This window comes from Molothrus aeneus, chromosome 21, assembly GCF_037042795.1.
Source record: "Molothrus aeneus isolate 106 chromosome 21, BPBGC_Maene_1.0, whole genome shotgun sequence".
Taxonomy (NCBI): domain Eukaryota; kingdom Metazoa; phylum Chordata; class Aves; order Passeriformes; family Icteridae; genus Molothrus; species Molothrus aeneus.
This window is the reverse complement of record NC_089666.1, coordinates 6,175,369-6,194,019: the sequence shown is the minus strand read 5'-3', so window position 1 is coordinate 6,194,019 and position 18,651 is coordinate 6,175,369. Positions and strand designations below refer to the sequence as shown.

At 41.7% G+C, this 18,651-nt stretch overlaps 1 protein-coding gene across 7 annotated transcripts in view; it reads right to left on the bottom strand.

The window, feature by feature from the left end:
- Positions 1–18,651, bottom strand: part of GNB1 (G protein subunit beta 1) — a 39,649-nt gene that overhangs the window by 16,703 nt on the left and 4,295 nt on the right. For 6 of the 7 annotated variants that reach the window (XM_066564208.1, XM_066564214.1, XM_066564212.1 and 3 more), the window contains exon 2: positions 2,918–2,969. The exons of the other annotated variant lie outside the window; for it this stretch is intronic. The gene's annotated coding sequence lies outside the window, so the exon portion shown is untranslated. The remainder of the gene's footprint in view (positions 1–2,917; positions 2,970–18,651) is intronic. 7 annotated transcript variants of the gene reach the window in all.

Genomic DNA, 18,651 nt, shown 5'->3' with positions numbered 1-18,651 from the left:
TTTATATTACAGACATGGGCCATATATTGAACAGTCTCTGCTCATCACAAACAAGCACAATGGAGTATCATGAAATAGATTTTTATTTCTTGGCATGTTCTAAAGGCATTTAACCCTGTTTTACAAGAAGGTTTCTAGAAGAATCTGTAAATCTGTAACCCTGATGTGGATGATGATCCTATATCTGGAGTTTTCAAAGAAGTTACTGCATTTCCAAATCAAGAAAAAGAAAAAGTCACTCCTCAGGTTCCACACTCCTTTCCCCCATCTCCCCCAGAGCTGTGCAGAAATTGGAAGGAGCCAAACTCCTGCTTACCTCCCTCTGTGTGGACTGTGTCAGGGTGTCCCTGCAGGCAGCTCCTCAGGAATAAAATTCACTTTCTCCAACCCCCTCAAGACCTTCCCAGGGCTGAAGTGCTTAAGTGTCTGTGGTCTAAGCTTATTTGCCCTAATCCTGTTGAGCAGAGCACCTTGTGGGTAATTCCCCCCTTGCTGGGTAACAACCTGAGCACCTCAGGGCATCCCTGTCCCCCTCCTCCAGGTGACCCAAATCCCTCATTTCTGACAAGGAACCCATGGAAAAGTCACTTTGTCCCTCTGTTCCCCACACAGGAAAATCACCTGACTTTGCCTGATTTGTTCCATTCCACATCCCAAAAACTCCACAATTCAGCTGTGTCCAAAGGATTGGTCACATCATTTATGTCAAAGGGAGAGCTCAGGGGTTGCTTTTCTCTAACTCTACCATGAGCTGTACTCCTGTGAAAAAGGAGAATTAGGTAGGTCCATCAGCTGGGTGTCCAACAGCTGAAGTTTTCACCTGCAGGAAGCCTTACAGAGCTTCCATGTGCTTCCTGCAAATGGAGATATACTCAGCATGCCAGTGGAATAATTCTTATTTAAAGAAGAAGAATTATTCACTCACTGCTCAGAAAACAGTGACAGAAAAATTGAAAGGTTGAGGAAGAACTCAAATCCACTCATTTCATTGTAACAACTCCACTGTCCTTTCCACAGCTCAAAGTGCCAACCCAAGTAAATCCAGTTACTAAAACCAAGGTATCATTAACACCCTCACATTTATTTGTATTGATGCTGGAGAGCTGGACATAACTCATCCAAACACTGTTAAATAAATATTATTCCTCTCTGAAATTCCTCTGCTGGTAACAGCAATGAAGCAATGCTTACTAAAAAGTTCTTTATTTAATTTTCTTACACCATTCCTATTAAAAAAAATAAAAAGGATGGAGTCTTCCACCCTCTCTCTGTCCTGAAAATCATCTCTACAAATGAAAAGAAAAAAACCCCACATTTGAAATCACAGCTATCATTAAGTCAAATATTTGGAATTTCTATCCCTTGCTGGTCAAACTTTGCTTGCCACAAGGTATTTTTAGCACAGCCTAACACAGTCCCACCAAGCCACTGTGGATGCAGTGTCTGTAGCACAGAGGGTTTCAAGCTAAATGGTTCATATTTTACTCAAGCACAGTAACTTCCTAAGGAGGTTTAGCAAATCCCTTTTCTCCCATGAACTGCCTGGCTGACATTTCTTCCCTCAACCTCTTTCCTGCCAATACCCATCGCTCCAACATGGCCGAAAAGCAAAATATTTGCAAAAGCAGAGCCCAAACTTAACAAGGAGCTGCCAGCATGGCCAGCAGACAGCCCCAGAGCAGGACATCTGATTAAATGGAGCTGTGCTAATCTAGCAGATAGCACAAATCCTATTAGCAACATGCACAGCAGCTTGGACATGTCCACAATGACAAAGGAATTATCCACAAGTCACTGTTAGTTACAGTGAGCCGACGTCACTGCCTTTCAAAAGCTGAGGGTTCTCTTTGTTTTCAGGAGCAGGGATGGATTCCTTGCTTCTCTTTTACTCTCTGGGAAATACATCAGATCAGAACTGCTGGTGGAACAAACCTGAGGTGTTCTCTCTGCCATTTATATGAACTAAAACTGAAGAAAAAATGCAGGCCCTGAGCTCCATTTGCATTCTAAGCACAGTTAAATACCATGATGGCTATTTCTATGATATTTCTATGGTATCTATTTTAATTGATTTTCTATAATATTTATTTTAAAAAGCTGAGGGTTCTCTTTGTTTTCAGGAGCAGGGATGGATTCCTTGTTTCTCTTTTACTCTCTGGGAAATGCAGTCAGATCAGAATTGCTGGTGGAACAAACCTGAGGTGTTCTCTCTCTCACTTATATGAACTAAAACAGAAGATAAAATTCAGGGTCCCCTGGGTCCAGAGGGAGATACAGGCAGAGGAACAAGGCCTGCTGCCTGTCTTTAGAAAACCAGTACATATCCAGCAATTGAAAATATCAGATTGAACTCTGCAAATACTTGGCCAATTAGCAACGTTCCTCACAGAGATTCAAGCTGAAGTCTGGAAGGTAATGAAGATTTTACTGCTCCAAGAACAATAGTAATAATTACAATTACACAGAATATCAACTCTGGAACTGTCAGGTTCTGTTTAAATAACACTGCCACGTTGAAAAGAACATTCTGACAAGAGCCACTTTGCTCAAAAGAAATTTGGCCTTCTTTTGTCAAACATGGTGGAGCAGTAATTTTTCATTCATGAGAGAATGACTATTCTCATCATTTTATTTATTACAGTTCCCTGCCCCACTGAGATGAAACAGTTTCATCTGTGGTCTCCCTGTGCTTTGCCAGCTCCCTCTCTGACAGAGGCAGGCACTAACATCTATTATTTACCAGGTTTCCTGGCCATTTTAAGATCCTTCCTGTTGACACAAGAATACACATGCTAAAGGAGAAAAAGCTTACTTGAGGTTTGCACGGATGAACAGCCAAAAATCTGAATTAACCACTTTTTAAAAATAGGATGTTTCTCAGGGAGTAGGAAAAAAAAAATCTTTTTTCTCTACTTACATTTTCTCTCACTACAGTAGAAAGCCAACTTCTGCTGTCAAACATGTAAATTCTGGAAAAAAAAAAGACACCAAAACCACAATTAATGTAATTACCATAAAAGATCACCCATTTCTCAATAAATCGAACAGAAATTAAACGACTATCAAAGTGCAGATATTTCTGTGAGCTAACTTGAGCAGCTGGTCTGCCTTCCTGAAGGAAATGGGCACAGTTTATTTACTGTAACACAACCAAAAGATGAATTTGTGTCATGCAGCTCATTGTGACCTTTTCCCAAGAAATTCTTGCAATCCTGAGATCGTTCTCCTGCCCTAGTGATAGAGAAGTCCATGGTATCAGAGAATTTAGGATTAGAAGAGAATGCAGTATCAGCCACACAATTTCCACTGTCCTACAAAGTGCCCCCTCCCCAAACCAGCATTTTCAACACACTGGAATTATTTCTGCTCAATCCTGTCCCTGAGCTCCATGTGCCTTCTAAGCACAGTTAAATATCATGATATCTATTTTATCAGAAGTTGTTACCTATCCCAGTTAAATATCATGGTATCTATTTTATCAGAAGTTGTTACCTATCCCAGTTAAATATCATGATATCTATTTTATCAGAAGTTGTTACCTATCCCAGTTAAATATCATGATATCTATTTTATCAGAAGTTGTTACCTATCCCAGTTAAATATCATGATATCTATTTTATCAGAAGATGTTACCTATCCCAGTTAAATATCACGATATCTATTTTATCAGAAGTTGTTACCTATCCCAGTTAAGTATCATGGTATCTATTTTATCAGAAGATGTTACCTATCACAGTTAAATATCATGGTATCTATTTTATCAGAAGATGTTACCTATCACAGTTAAGTATCATGGTATCTATTTTATCAGAAGTTGTTACATAAACCTCCTACTGAGGAGCTCCAGTGAGAGCACACCAGAGTTACAACTTTACATCCCCCATGGCAGCAGAAAGTACCGAAGGAATTGACACATCCAGGAACTCACACGGGCTGGAGGGCCCTGGTTGCACAGACTGGCTCTGCAGCAAGGGGAAAATGTAAGAGATTTGGGCACAGCTTTTTCCCCAGGTAGCACAAAGCGATATTTGAGCTCAGCCCGAGATGCCCAACACTGATGAGCATTTCTGCATCCCAACACCTGGGTCTGGCTCTGTCACACACCAGGACAAGGGCTGGGGGTGATGCCAGGGGACCCCAAGCTGCTGCATGAGGAAAACTGAGATTATTCTGAGCACAAAGCAAGAAGGTACTGAAGGAAAATGACCTTAAACCAGAAAGCCAGCCTAGAACCCCACACACTTCCAAGTGAAATCTCCATAAAATGCACCTTTCTGATTTTACAGTTCACTACTAGCTGGAGAATTTACAAACCACTTCAGTGTCTGGTATGGAGGTTAAGCTACTTAGGATATGGATCATCCTCACCCAAGCTCATTTATAGATAAACATTTTAATGCTGTGATTATGAAACCATCACAGAGTAAGCAGTTTTGTTTGTTACTGCCAGAACAACACACTTTGGGACATAAACAGGAACTCACACTTAGAGGCCAAACTCCACTCCCCAGACACAAAAACATGACATGACCATTTTAAATTCTGAAAACAGAGCAGCTCCAGTCAAGTTCCAGAAGTCTTGACAGGAAAAAAAAAAAAATGCCCCCACTACAGAGATAATGAAATTTAATGAAATTCTGGAAGAATTACCTGAAATGCAACCAAGTAAATTTATGCTGGTGCACTAAGAGCACACAAAATACACAACAGCAAAGGGCAAAGCACACACCATCATTACTGTCCTGTGCTGCACTCTCATTAATGCAGGAGAGGTGCTGCAGAGTTCATATGGCTTCTGCAAAAATGAAAAACAAAACCAAAACAAAAAACCCCCACCACTTTAACCAGCCTGGAAGAAGAGGAAGGAAGCATAACAGCAAACTTTTCCACAAAAGTTGAGTTCATTTCTCAAAGGGTTAAAGTTTCTACTTGAGGATGCTCGCAGAACGCAGTCCTGGCAACGGAGATATTTTCAATTCTACCTTAAAGATGGAGCTCATTTAAGGACAAAAGCAGACAAGCTACTCATGAAAAAAAGATCTGCATTGCCACAAGCTTCCATTTTTAGCTAAAATGTAGCCTGGTAAAAGCAACACGAAAATGAGAGGCCAGTTCACTCCTGCCTCGGTGGAGAGTTCTGGTGAGGAGCTGCACACGCGGCCCTGCCAGCCCTGCTGAGCCCAGAGCTGCAGGCCCTTGACACCAAAAACTGGGGTTTCAAAAACACCAGAGAACAAAAAGTTCCACAGAACACTGGGAGCATGGTTCAAGTGGTTCAACCATCACACCAAAGCACTGGAGGAGAGCCAGCCCCACACAGGGCTGCTGTCCCCAGTGTCCCCACACGGCCACAGCCTCCTGCTGCAAGTGAACAACCAGCACAGCCATTTGGGCTAAAAAAGAGTAAAGGAACTCCACGAGTCAAGAACTTCTTCATTTCTGGGTCAAGCTTCCCTCACTGACTGCTGCTAGCCCAATATCCTTCTTTCTTTACAGATATGAAGCAGTTACTCTGAGCTGACAACTCAGCGGGAAATTCAGAGAATTCTCAGAATCCCCAGGTTGGAAGAGACCTTAAAGATCATCGAGTGCAATCCATCCCAACCCCTCAACTCAACCCTGGCACCCAGGGATGGTGACTCCACCACCTCCCTGCTTCCTGGGAATCCCCAAAATTCCCCCAAATTCTCAGAATCCCCAGGTTGGAAGAGACCTTAAAGACCATGGAGTCCAACCCAGCCCCAGCCCCTCAACTCAACCCTGGCACCCAGTGCCACACCCAGGCTTTGTTAAACACACCCAGGATGGTGACCCCAGCACCTCCCTGGGCAGCCATTCCAGAACTTTATCCCCTTTCTGTGAAAAACTTTCTCACCTTTCTGGAAAAAACTCCATCACCTTTCTGTGAAACACTTTTCCCAATGTCCAACCTGTATTTCCCTTGGTGCAGCTCGAGGCTGTGTCCTCTGGTTCTGTCAGTGCCTGGAGAAAGAGCCCAGCCCCAGCTGAGCACAGCACCTTTCTCAGGAATTTTAAGATTAACAAGGTCAGCCCTGAGTCTCCTTTTCTCCAGGACAAACACCCCCAGCTGCCTCAGTTATTCCTCACAGGGTTGTGTGCCAAGCCCCTCACCAATCCAGTTCATCTCAACTCCAGGTATAAGTCTACATATGAAGAAGATTTCTGCAGAAGACACCAACTTTTTTCACGAGGCTGGGGAAAGCAGGGAAGAAAATGAAGAAAAATGATTTGGAAGAGCATGGAAAGCATTTTGAAATGTTTGAACATCACAGGAAATCTGAATAACCCTCCAAAATGAAGCAACTTCCTAAGCAGATTACACACACTCACTGTACCCTCTCCAGAGCCATTTACCAGATAAACACATTTTCCTCTTGACCTATGGATTCAATGAGGGACTTAAAACCCAAATATTCTGGATGCAATTCCAACCTTCTCAAGACTGCTTTCCACACCCATTGACTGGATGCCAAGGCTAAATATCTGAATTGCTGCAAAGGCATCCTTGTGTTTAAAACACACCAGCAATTCATGCCCAGTGATGTGGGGCCAGGCATCAGAGGAGACCCTGAGGACCTGGCTCAAACCCTGGATGGGGTTTGCCAGGACTCCCAGCAGTTGTCCCTGCTGCAGGAATGGTGAAGCTGGGAGATGTGTTCAGTGGGGGATGCAATCCATGTATCCACAGGTATTTGAGTGGCTTTAGCAGCACAGTTTAACATGGATGTCAACCAACACCAGTAAAAACTGATTTTCATGACCATTACACCACACGAATCTTAAAAATGTCTTGCAGAACACATCCTCCTGCAAGAGTGGCACACAGGGTTGTTTTAATCAAGGCACTCAACAATAACTGTGCTGGAGGGGAAGAAAAAAAAACCAAAAAAACCCTTAAACTACCCAAAAACCTACTACCAACCCTCAGTATCACTACTGAGATAAAGCAGCCATTTGAAGTGAAGTTGCTCTGCTGCTCTGCAGCCCTGAGCCAGCAGGGCTGGCTGGATGGAGCCAGGCAGTTCCTAATTTAGGCTGCTCTTGCACAGGTACCCAGCACCATCAGCACTGCAATGTAGCACCTACCAGGCACAGATAATGGCTGTGGAACAGCAACTGCAAGTTATTCATTAAAATCCTTTCTTCCAGTCTACATGGCTGATTATTATCACAGAACAGCAGCAAGATGCTCAGGAGATTACAGCACCTTGCCAAAGCACTGCCAGCATCGTGAAATTCCAATGTAATTAAGTCTCAAATTTAAACTTTCAAGATTGTTCTGGATACAAAAAACTCCCCCAAAAATCCCATTTTCAGTTTAATGACTAACTAAAACCATTAAGTGCTCAAGCAGACAGCTGGAAGCTCAAAGGACATTTCAGGATCTGCGTGTGCCCCTCCAAGAGTTACTTCATTGCAGCTCAGAATTTCCTTGGGGAGTGCAGAGCTGGAGTCCAGAAACCCAAGTCTTTGCTGTCCCCTCCTCCAAGGGCAGCTTTGAAGTCCAACCTAGAGAAGTATGAATTAATAATTCCAAATTCATAAATCTGAACCCGCTGAGCAGAAGGCTCCAACTCCTCCTTTATCTGAAGTCCCCTTTCTGGGAAGCATCTGCCACGTCTGTAATTTCCCAGCACACCAACTCTGAAAAGCAAGCAGGACCTTCCTACAACAGGTTTGCCAAAGAGCTCACCCTGCTAGGGACAACAGGAGATTGTACAACTCCTTCGAAAACTTCCTGAAAGCGCTCGTGTGGTGCGAGGCCAGCACAGCTGAATGTTTCTGTGGGAGGTATTGGCTGCTCCTCGTGCTGAAGAATTGCCAAGTTCCCAGCTGAAGCAGTTGCTGTGCTCAGTAGACATTTTTCCATATATTAGTGGGAAGTACACACAAAACAAGCATCAGGTCCATCAGTGGTAATGCTCATCTTGCAGCAGCCACGTTGGCTGGCTGGAGTGCTCACAAATTTCCATTTTCAATGCAGTGTGTGACTGAAATGATAATTACACGTGCTAAAAATAGCTGCAACTCAACAACCTGATTTCATCAGTGCTTCACTATTACCTATAGCTCAACAGGGAAGGACAGGTTCCATTTCTAGACTCACTGATGCTGAGAGTTTCAGAGTTTTTCTGTGTTTTGGTTTAAGTAAAAGAAGTCCAGAAATGTTTTCTTCCTGAAGAAACTTGTGCACTTTTTCTACTCAGCTCCATGGATCTAAGATCACATTAGGAATAAAAAAAAATTCTCCTTGTTCCATAAAACACAGAAAAATTGTTGGCTAAAGAATAATAAAGGTCAAGTTCTAGGGTGCTGGCAAAGTCCTGGCCACGTTCCCTTATCCTGTAACCTCATTGACACAAAGCAGCACATACAAGAGGAGAAAGCAGGCAGAACAGACCCACATGGAACAGCCCCCAGTGCACCAAACTGCCCTTGTGAGGCACTGAGGCAAGGCACAAGTGCCCCACACCGCCTCAGTTTGGCACCTGAGAATCCAAACTGCCACAAAAATAACAAAAAACCCACAACAAACCCATCCACCATAAATAGCTGCTGCTAGTCAGAAAAAAAAAGGAAGAAAGAAAAAAAATTAAGCTTTTATCTCAGAAAATTAAACCTTGAAAGACCTTGCAGAACCCCAATTCAGCAAGGCACTTCCACATTCCAAGTCCCAAATTGCAACCACTGTCTCAGAGGAACAGGGCATTTCTGTCTCCTCCAAAACTGCTACAGAATATGAATAATTCACCATGAAAGTTAAACTTGAGCGTTCAAATTCCCGATATGCCAGAGGTTGTTACCACCAGTACCACAACAGAACACCCCCTGAAAGGCACCAAAATGCTCATCATGCACAGTCCATCAGCTCCTGCTTGCACGGCTCCATTTTCCAGGGAGTCATCCCTCCCTCTGCTGAACAAGGACTTGGAAATCAACTTTTGGGCAGTTTAGCACTTCCTCAAAATAGCAGCCTGCCAAGCAGCCACCAATGCTAAGACCATGGCAGGACACATGAGTGCAATGAACAGCCCTGGTGTGCTCAGTGCCTCCTCCTGCCACCAGCACTGCACAAAGCCAGCTGCCTTCATGGCAGGCACGATCCCACGCTGCCAAAATGCTCACATTTCCTGATGCTAATCCCATGACCTACATTTAAAAAAAGAATCATACTGATGTCATATTTAAGCATAAAAAATCTGGACTCTAACAGGTCATTTCATTAATCCTTCAATGCATCTGGAAGCCATGTGCATTATTAAAAAAAAAATCATTTTAATATTCTAGGTACAGCAGAGAATTGCTGTAAAAAACTAAAAGAACTGATATTACAAGTTTAACAGAGGCCTAAAGCCAAATGCTTAAAATAGCACTTTTTAAAAAGAAAGGTCTTAAGAGATCTTTGAAGTAATTCACTAATTTTAATAACTCTTGGTACTTCAGTGACCCAAGCCCAAACATTTCCTAACCACATCTTTTCTGTTTTCCTCTCAAAGAAATTCCCATTTAAAAGCATTTTTACACTTCCTGAGAAGAAACAGGCATGGAAAGTTAACTTATTTTAAGAACAAAAATTACTGGTATTTAGTGTAAGTTTTCAACAAAGTTTTATTTATTATATCACAAAAATAATCTAGATTTTATTCCAATTATCTCTATGCACTTAGTCCTTCTGAAGAGCAACACATTTACAGATAACCTCACCAATTTTATCCAACCAGTCAGTGATGTTTTTACTGTCTTCTTTCCTGACCTTACCATTCAAAAAGAATGTAAAAACCCCAAAACCAGAGTAAAAACTTAACATCTACTTATGCATCGATTTCTGCTTATGCATCAATTTCTAGCTACATTTATCAGGAAAATGTCATGGAAAATTGGCACTTCCTGAAGTATCCCTTTATCCAAACCCAAGCAATTTTGCTGTCACACACCAGCAGACATCTCCCTTCAGACTGACAAACAAACCACACGCAGCACTGAAGGAGAATAAATTCCTATTAATTAACCAACAGAGAAATGACTCAGCATTTATTACTAGATGCTTCTATCTGCAGAGCCTTACAGTAACTGAACAGTTGTTCCTTACTTCAGCTGTCATTTCTCATTGCTTCCCTCAGCTCTTTTATCATGAACCTCCACTTTTTACTGCTGTTTTCACTTCATTGGCCAAGCCACCAGAATCTGTGTTTACCTAAGCAGGGCAGAGCACATGCACCACAGGAATATTGCAGTCTTGCTTTAATAATTCATGACTAAGTAACACTGCAATATTCCTGTGATATTCCCCAGTAATGCCACGGGATCAGGATATTCTATTTGATACCATGGGTGATCTCTCGTGTCTATCAGCTGAATCCATAGGTTTGGGGTAGGTCACAATCCAAGCTGTACGGAGAACATTTTCTCCTAGAAGCCAGAAATGGAAGCACACAGCTGGAGGAGGAGCTCACAGTGTCCCAGGGTGACACAATCATTACACAGCAAATGAAAACACTTTACATGCCTAAATTCATACAGTTGTTTCTTTTTAATGGAAGTTAACATTAAAACCAGGTTTATTCAGGTATCAAACCAAGTTTTTAATCCACACTTTAAGAACATGCTTATAGTAAATTGCAATCCTATTAAGAAATGTAATTCTTGAGAATTCCCCTTAAGTACCCAAATATTGTCTTTTAAAAGTCACTTCTGGGTAAGCCAATTTTCAAGCAGTCTTCAGCTCATTTTCTGTGATTTAAAAACGCTCAGAAGTCCTCACCAAGACTGATGGATGTCTCTAGCAGGATGATGTTCTGCTCAAGCTCTGCCCAAATATTCCCCAGGAGGTGCTGAGGAGAGCCCAGTGTGTGACTGGATCACACTGCACTGAATTCCCAGGCAAATAATAAATGAATGGGGAGATGCAAAACCTGGCAGAGGCACCTCCTGTTACCAAAATCCTGGAGATTACAATGAAATCCATCAAGTGGATCAGCTGCCCTGTCAGGGATTAAAGTGTAAGAGAACAAGTGGGTTCCAAAAGCCTGGATGGGATTTCTCTCAGCTCTGCTTGCCAACACATCTGTCTTGGAATGATCTTCACCTTGTTAGAAATCATGTGCTGGTTCAGATGTGACCACCACAGTGACATCAGCTTAAGGTACATTAAGATCTTCACTACAATATTTATTACATTAGAGGAGGAAATGGGTTCTGTGACCACTTCTTTACAACACCAAAAAAAGCCCAGAAACAAATATTGAGGAATAGACATGGAAAACACTAACACAAAAAATAAATCAGTAAGACTCCATGCCTGCATAAGCACAGGAAATCAGCAGAAATCCCCATTATTGTATTTTGTATTTCCATACATTTCAGCTCTGCTATTTTATCAACAGGAGCTGAATCATCCATTTTGTTCTACACATGCCAGCTAATAAAGAGTCAACTGAGTCAAAGGAGAATCAACTGCTTCCTGTCTCCACCCTTTTACAAAATACAACAACTTCCAGAAAGCTACACTTGGCCACCCTGCTTTTCACATCCTCACAAGTAAATCCATTTCAAAACAAGGATGGAGAGCCAGTCAAACTGACACATCTCACCTCCTGATCTGAGGGAGGCACTCCCAGATCTACAGTGATCTTTTATTATGGCCAGCTGGGATTCTGAAAAGCCTTTCCCTGATGTGCTGAGCAGCTCACACGCTGCCGTGTCTCAGTGCACCAGGCCCTCAGAACAGTAATGAGGAACACTAATGAGAAAGAAGCACCCTGTGCTTCCAGGAGCAGCAGCACAGCCCATGTTCCACCAACCTCAACTGTGCTTCTCCAAACGCATCAGGAGCTGCACCCAAAACGCTTTTTGCTGCCAGCATCAAATCCTGAGAGAGCACTTCAGGAACCAGGGATTCTTCCTCCTGCTCTGCCTTAGAAGCACTCAGAGAAAGCAAGCAAGCTTTCACTGTATGAAGCTTTTATGAAGTAAAAATAATAAGGAGAAAAATGCAACAGAAGCAACAAAAGTAAGCCCATATTGGAGAAAGGCTGGACGTGAGTTGATAACTACCTTCTCACCATAGCTGCTGTCACATCTGCCCCAACAAAAATAGGGGAGTTAAGACATTGGAACAAACCATCTGCTCCTTTGTGCCTCTGCTACACAGACTGTACAAAGCCTCAGAGATCAGCTAAAAGCAAAATATTCATTCTTTACAACCATGTAAAAGATCTTTATCCAAGCCCCAGCTAAAAAACGGAATACATTCAATTCACTGAAATAAGAATTTAGTGTTCAAACAGCACAGTGATCTTCAGTAAGAGATTAACAGAGCACTGTTAGAATAGGTTTAGCTATACCATGAAAAACAGCTGCTTTCCAGCACAGTCTGAAAATAAGAAGCATTTCAGTGGACCTTAAAAATCAACAAAATATATTATATGCATGTAGCAGATAAAAGATATTCAACAGAGATTAAAATATGGCATTTCTCACATCTTTTCACCCCAAACAGACTGAGCAATACTTCATTCTCTAGCCCCAAAACCAACATGCCCCATCTTTAATCACTGTGCAAGCAGCTCCATTGGTTTGGAGAGCAATGATTTATGCCCTGAGTAGCTCATTGATTTCTCCCAATTGCTGCATTTTGCTACGTACTGTTTGTACAAAACAAGGTACAGGAGAACAAGGAAAGCAAGGCTGAGCCTGAAACGTCGAGTAACACAGGAGACCTTGAATCCATTAGACTGAGAAGTTTGGGAACACACAAGGCAGCAATGCTCAGTGCTGATAGGAGAGCACAGCAGAAAGCACAAAGGTACAGCAGGAAATGCTGGCTTCACCCTTGGACATTCCTCTTCCCAAGGGACCTGCATTAACTCTCTGAAAACTGTTGTTAATCTCCAAGTAGCACTTGTATTCCTGGAGAGATGGTGTCTGTCTTGTAAGGTCATCAAAATTTAGAGCAAAACACGATAAATTGAGAAAAAAAAATAAGTAACACCAGAGAATTAACTGAGAACAACAAAACTGAAAACATCAGAAGACAATCCCACCTATTTTATCAAAATAAACCACCTGCAAAGTGGTGCCAAAGCAGCAGCCAGGTTGAGCCCTGGAGCTGCTGAGGCTCTGCCTGACCCTGGAGGCTCAGCCCAGCCCCTCTGGGTGAGCACTGGGAGCTTTGTGGAGCTGCTGAGGCTCAGCCCAGCCCCTCTGGATGAGCACTGGGAGCTTTGTGGAGCTGCTGAGGCTCAGCCCAGCCCCTCTGGGTGAGCACTGGGAGCTTTGTGGAGCTGCTGAGGCTCAGCCCAGCCCCTCTGGATGAGCACTGGGTACTCCCACCCATAAATGCTGTGCCTGAGCCAGCCCTGCACAGGCTCCCCCACCCCAGAGCAGCAGAGGCACCCAGGATAAATCAACCACAGCACTTCCTGAAATGCTGAACTTCAGTACTTCCTGAAACTCATCTGCTGCCCATGGTTAGGAGAAGGAAGGAAGAACTGAAGCCAAACCAACCAATTTGACCTCACTGTCCGAAGTGTCCATGATATTTGAGTTTCCACATACAGAAACCCACTTCCCCAACACCTCAGGCACCTTTTGCTTCTTGACTTCTTTGCCAAGATTGAAATTCATTAGGAAATGGTTCCTGTTCAGTTTTATTTTCTGTGAGTGCTAGCCAGCATTTCCAGCAAGGAGCTTGCACAGAGTCTCTGGGCAGATAACACCTGCCAGCTGCAGGGAATGCAGCACAATTCCAGTGCCACGAGCATCAGGCAGCTCCTGATCTTTGTCCAGGCACCACCTTTGTTACACAGACAGAGGCTGACTCCAGAGCTGCCACTCCAGGGGATGTGCAGCAGGAATATCAAACACATGTCCAACAAGGACAGCTCCTCAATTAGCACAGGATCAGCTTCTTTCAAGATTTCAGCAGAATATCACATCTACCTTGTTTCTCTAGACAAACAGAGAAAATTACCACACCAACCTCCCAACATATTTGTGAAAACCCCCCAGAGTTTTGGGAAGCAAAAAGATAAAAATGCAAGAGGACCATGAACAGATTTCTTGAGGCAGGCATAGGCCTGCTCTGTTTAGCTCTGTTGTGTCATTTACTGCAAACAAAATGTAGTAAGTTTTGTATTATGCAGTTATAACTATTTTTTTTTTAGATTTTAAATATTGAAACCTAAGTTTACTTTTTTATTTTGAGATTCAAGCATTGCTACATTCAACACATACCTCGAACCACTTGGTGCTAACCAACATGTATCAGCTCCAATATAATTTAAATGAAGTTAAACACGACAGAACTTCACACATATGACTAAACCAGACTTTCTGCACTGGGTTTCACCACGAAGATCTTACTAGAAAATATCAGTATTGAACATATTTCAAACCAAGTTCAAGGACTTGTGATCAGTGCTGTTGACAGAGTGAACATTTCTGCCTGGCCTTGCCAATTTTACTACCAAAGATAACCAAGCACTGACTTTTAAGATCTCTGCATCAACAATAAAGGGCACATTTTTACCATCTTCTCTATGGTTTAACCTTGCAGCTTTGGCCCACCTCCTACCCCTCATTTGTTTTGGTAAATCTCTCAAATACCTACAGAACTCCAAACAGTTGGACTGAATACAAAGTGGTTTGTGTGATAGAAGAGATTTCATTTCTCCAGTTCCAGGAGAAAGCCACATTCCCCACAGACTGCAGAAGGGCAGCAACACCCCAAGCTTGCAAGGCACATCTGGACAGGACATGTGATCTCCAACAACATCTGTAAGCTCAACATCCTGCCCAGCCACCCTCAGGAAAAGAAATCTGGGGAAATATCCCATGTTAGCACAGATGTGCCAGTGAGAAAGCCCTTCCAGTAAAGAAGAGCCCATTAATACTGGGCCTGTGTATTTCTGTATCTATGCAAGTTAAACTCAGATCTTGAGGCTCATAATTAAAGATTCTTCTGCCAGATCAGTGTAGGAAATTTTAATGTTTCACAAAAATAAAACAAAACCCACTCAGCTTGTCAAATAATTCATGGTTTTGCAAGTAATTTTAGATAACCTCTATTTATTGAGAGATTTTGGGAAAGCCTGAAATGGCAGGATAAACACAGAGCACACGTGCCTGAGAAGACTTTTAAGATGGTTCCCCACACCTAACCCAAGGCAGGCAAGAGCAAAGAGAAATGCAGTGAGCAAAGGGAGATGTACAGAATGAGCAGCTCACCTGGAACAGCCCAGCAGAAACTCCTTTGCTTTGGGAAAGGAACTACCAGCCAGCAGGGGCTGGAATTAGGGTTACTGTAACAGCAGACAGGGCATCCCTTGCTGTCAGTGAAGGCCAACACCCTCAGCTCCTGCCTCAAGTCACACAGAAAAAGCCTTGAGATTTCTCCTTTATTCCCTCACCCCAAACCAGTTTGATTTTCTAATGAGGATGAGCCAAATCAGCAGTGATATCTGAACTGATAAAATATTCCCTGAACCTACTTTCACACACAGCATGCAGGAGTTGGGATGGAACTCTGAGTTTCCACAGAGAAGTATTTTGGTTTTACTTTTTTTTTTTTTTCCCTTTGCTGGGGGAAAAAAAAGAACAAGCTTAAAATAGTGACAAAAATCTATACATAGCTTTGAATATAGGACCACGTTACATAAAGCTACAAAAAATTATCTAATCTATCTAATTACAGATAATTAATATTTTCTTTTTTTGGGGAGTGCTGGCAGGCATTACTGCAGTTTTCAAGAAGACATCAAAAATATTCTCATCTGAAAAAAAAACATGATAAACATAACTGGCATGAAATTGTAGGCAAACCTTCTTCAGATCAAGGTAGGAACAGAGAGAAAAAAAATATTGAAGTGTACACAATTCAATTAATCCTTCTAACATCTAGAAAGTATTTCTGTTCTAAACAGAAGACATTTAGAAATTGCAGTGATTTGACAAGCTGATATTCTACCTCCTCAATTAATATACTTATTTTTAATGAAGCAGTTTCAGGGCAACTACTTACAGCAATGAATTCCATTTCCCATTAAAATGGCAGCTAGGTTTTTAACCAGCCTCTCTGCCTTCACTGTATTTGATGCTGCTCATTTTTCCCTCCTCAAGTTCTGAAGATGATCTGTGAAAAGAGCTCCAAGGTTTGGCCTGTCCTTCCCACCCTCAATGACAGAGCCACCTTGGAGTTGTCCCCTCTAAGCCCCCTCAGGTCACCTTCCTCAGTCTCCAGCCTCATCCTCACTGATCCATCATTAGGATCAAATTTTAACCCTTCAGTCCCATCACATGCAGAAATAACTGGAGGTCTTCCCTTCCTGACAAAACCGCCTTGTTTTCAACAATTCTTAATTACCAGGGAATATTTGATAAAGGGAACATGTTCATAAATCTAAAATTTATGACTGTGTTCCCTTTAGGAACATCTTCAAAATGTCTGCAACACCTTCCCCAAAGGATTCCAATTTTAAACCTGCTGGAGTTACTTTATTGCATTTTAACAAGACTTAACTCCAGCAACATCTCAACATTTGCTTTTTAACTGCTTTCTCAAGCCCTCATTGCCCAAATCCCAATAACCAGGTCAATGTACAACACCTAGATGCATCTCTATCTTCTGCCACTTCAGGCCAGCACTAAAAACCCTGCAGAGAATTTACAAGTTATTATTTCCATGGCTCCTTACAAATCACACTTCCATAACGTCCCCAAAAAAGGAATTTTTTTTTTGGCTAACACATTAAAAAACCAAAAATTCCCATGTAGGCATCTAATTGCAGCACCCCCACTAAAAGTGAGAGTAAGATATACATAGCAGGAGCCACCACATCTTGGCTGCTTCCAGATGGCACCCAGGATATTGTCAGTACTCCCTAGCTGGGTTCAAGACAGAAAATTCCTGCATTTCTGAGAATATACTGGCCAAGGGAAACATCACCCCTGGAGCCAGTGCACTCAAACCCTCCAGAAATATTCCAGTGTATTTTTAAGAGATTAACAAATTATAAATATTCTGCATCGTTCCAATAAATGCAGTGGACAAGTATTGATATATTCATACATGAATTCATTTGCAGTTAATACAAATGAATACTCTTACAAGATATTAATTGCAAAGAACTCATTTTAGAAGGTCAGCTGGTAAAAAAGAGGCCAAGAAGATCTGATTTTTATGTTCACAAAATGATTTTTAAGTGTGTATTTCTACTCCAAGGCTAACCCTCTCCTTCCTCTCTACTCAGAAATAATTACTATTTTAACAAAAATGCAGTATTCTGCCTAAAAACCTATCCTGGAGTGTCCATATTTGGTACTAGGAAGCCTTGCACAGTAATTTACATTGATTCTTTTGGCATCTCAAGTAAAGGTATTGCTCATAGCCAGCTCCAAGCTTTTAAAAACCCCTTAATGTTCTGCTCAACTACCAGTTGGCTCAAGGATCTATGGATTCTGCATATATTTCTGTTTGGTGAAAAACAAATCCACACTCCCAAAATCCCCAGCACACTGGACACCCTGGGAAGAAATAATAAATGGAGACACTATGTTAAATAGAAACAGAGGGGCTTGGGGGTATTTTTGTTTTTTATCATGACCTTGGCTAATGCTACTTCCAACTTTATCAGTGGGGAGAAAAGAAACATTTTGAATGGAATATGTATTCTTTTCATTTTCAGTCTGCACATGAAGCAACCAAGAGACTCCCTTCAAAAAATGTCAATTTTATCTTCAGTCACATGCTTAAGAAACATTTCATTAATGCAAGCAAGCTGCTTTCAAGGTTATCTTTTTTTTTTTTTTTTGGCCACATAACCAGTAAAATTCTGGATAAAAAAAAATCCCATCTGAAATTCTGTATAAAAAAAGACCCCATCTCAAATTCTGTATTAAAAAAGAGCCCATCTAAAATTCTGTATCAAAAAAGGATCCCATCTCAAATTCTGTATAAAACAAAGACCCCATCTCAAATTCTGTATAAAACAAAGACCCCATCTCAAATTCTGTATTAAAAAAGACCCCATCTCAAATTCTGTATTAAAAAAAGACCCCATCTCAAATTCTGTATTAAAAAAAGACCCCATCTAAAATTCTGTATAAAAAAAGACCCCATCTGAAATTCTCTATAAGAAAAAGACCCCATCTCAAATTCTGTATAAATAAGGCCCCATCTGAAATTCTGTACAAAAAAAAGACCCCATCTAAAATTCTGTATAAGAAAAAGACCCCATCTAAAATTCTGTATAAAAAAAGACCCCATCTGAAATTCTCTATAAGAAAAAGACCCCATCTGAAATTCTGTGTTAAAAAAAAGACCCCATCTGAAATTCTGTATAAAAAAAGACCCCATCTGAAATTCTGTATTATAAATAAGACCCCATCTGAAATTCTGCCATGACCAGAGGCATTAGAGGCTCCAAGGACAACTGACCCAAGGGTGATTGAACAACTGGAATGGCCAATTTCCCATTTCAACCTGCTCACAAGAAAGCGGCGCTAAATGCATTGCTGAGACAACACGGTGTGCCATATGGCTCAAAGTGGATATGAAAATTGAGAATATCAATTACCAATCCACTAATGCTGAGAGCCAAAATCCATGGACAGTAAGAATTTAATCCAATT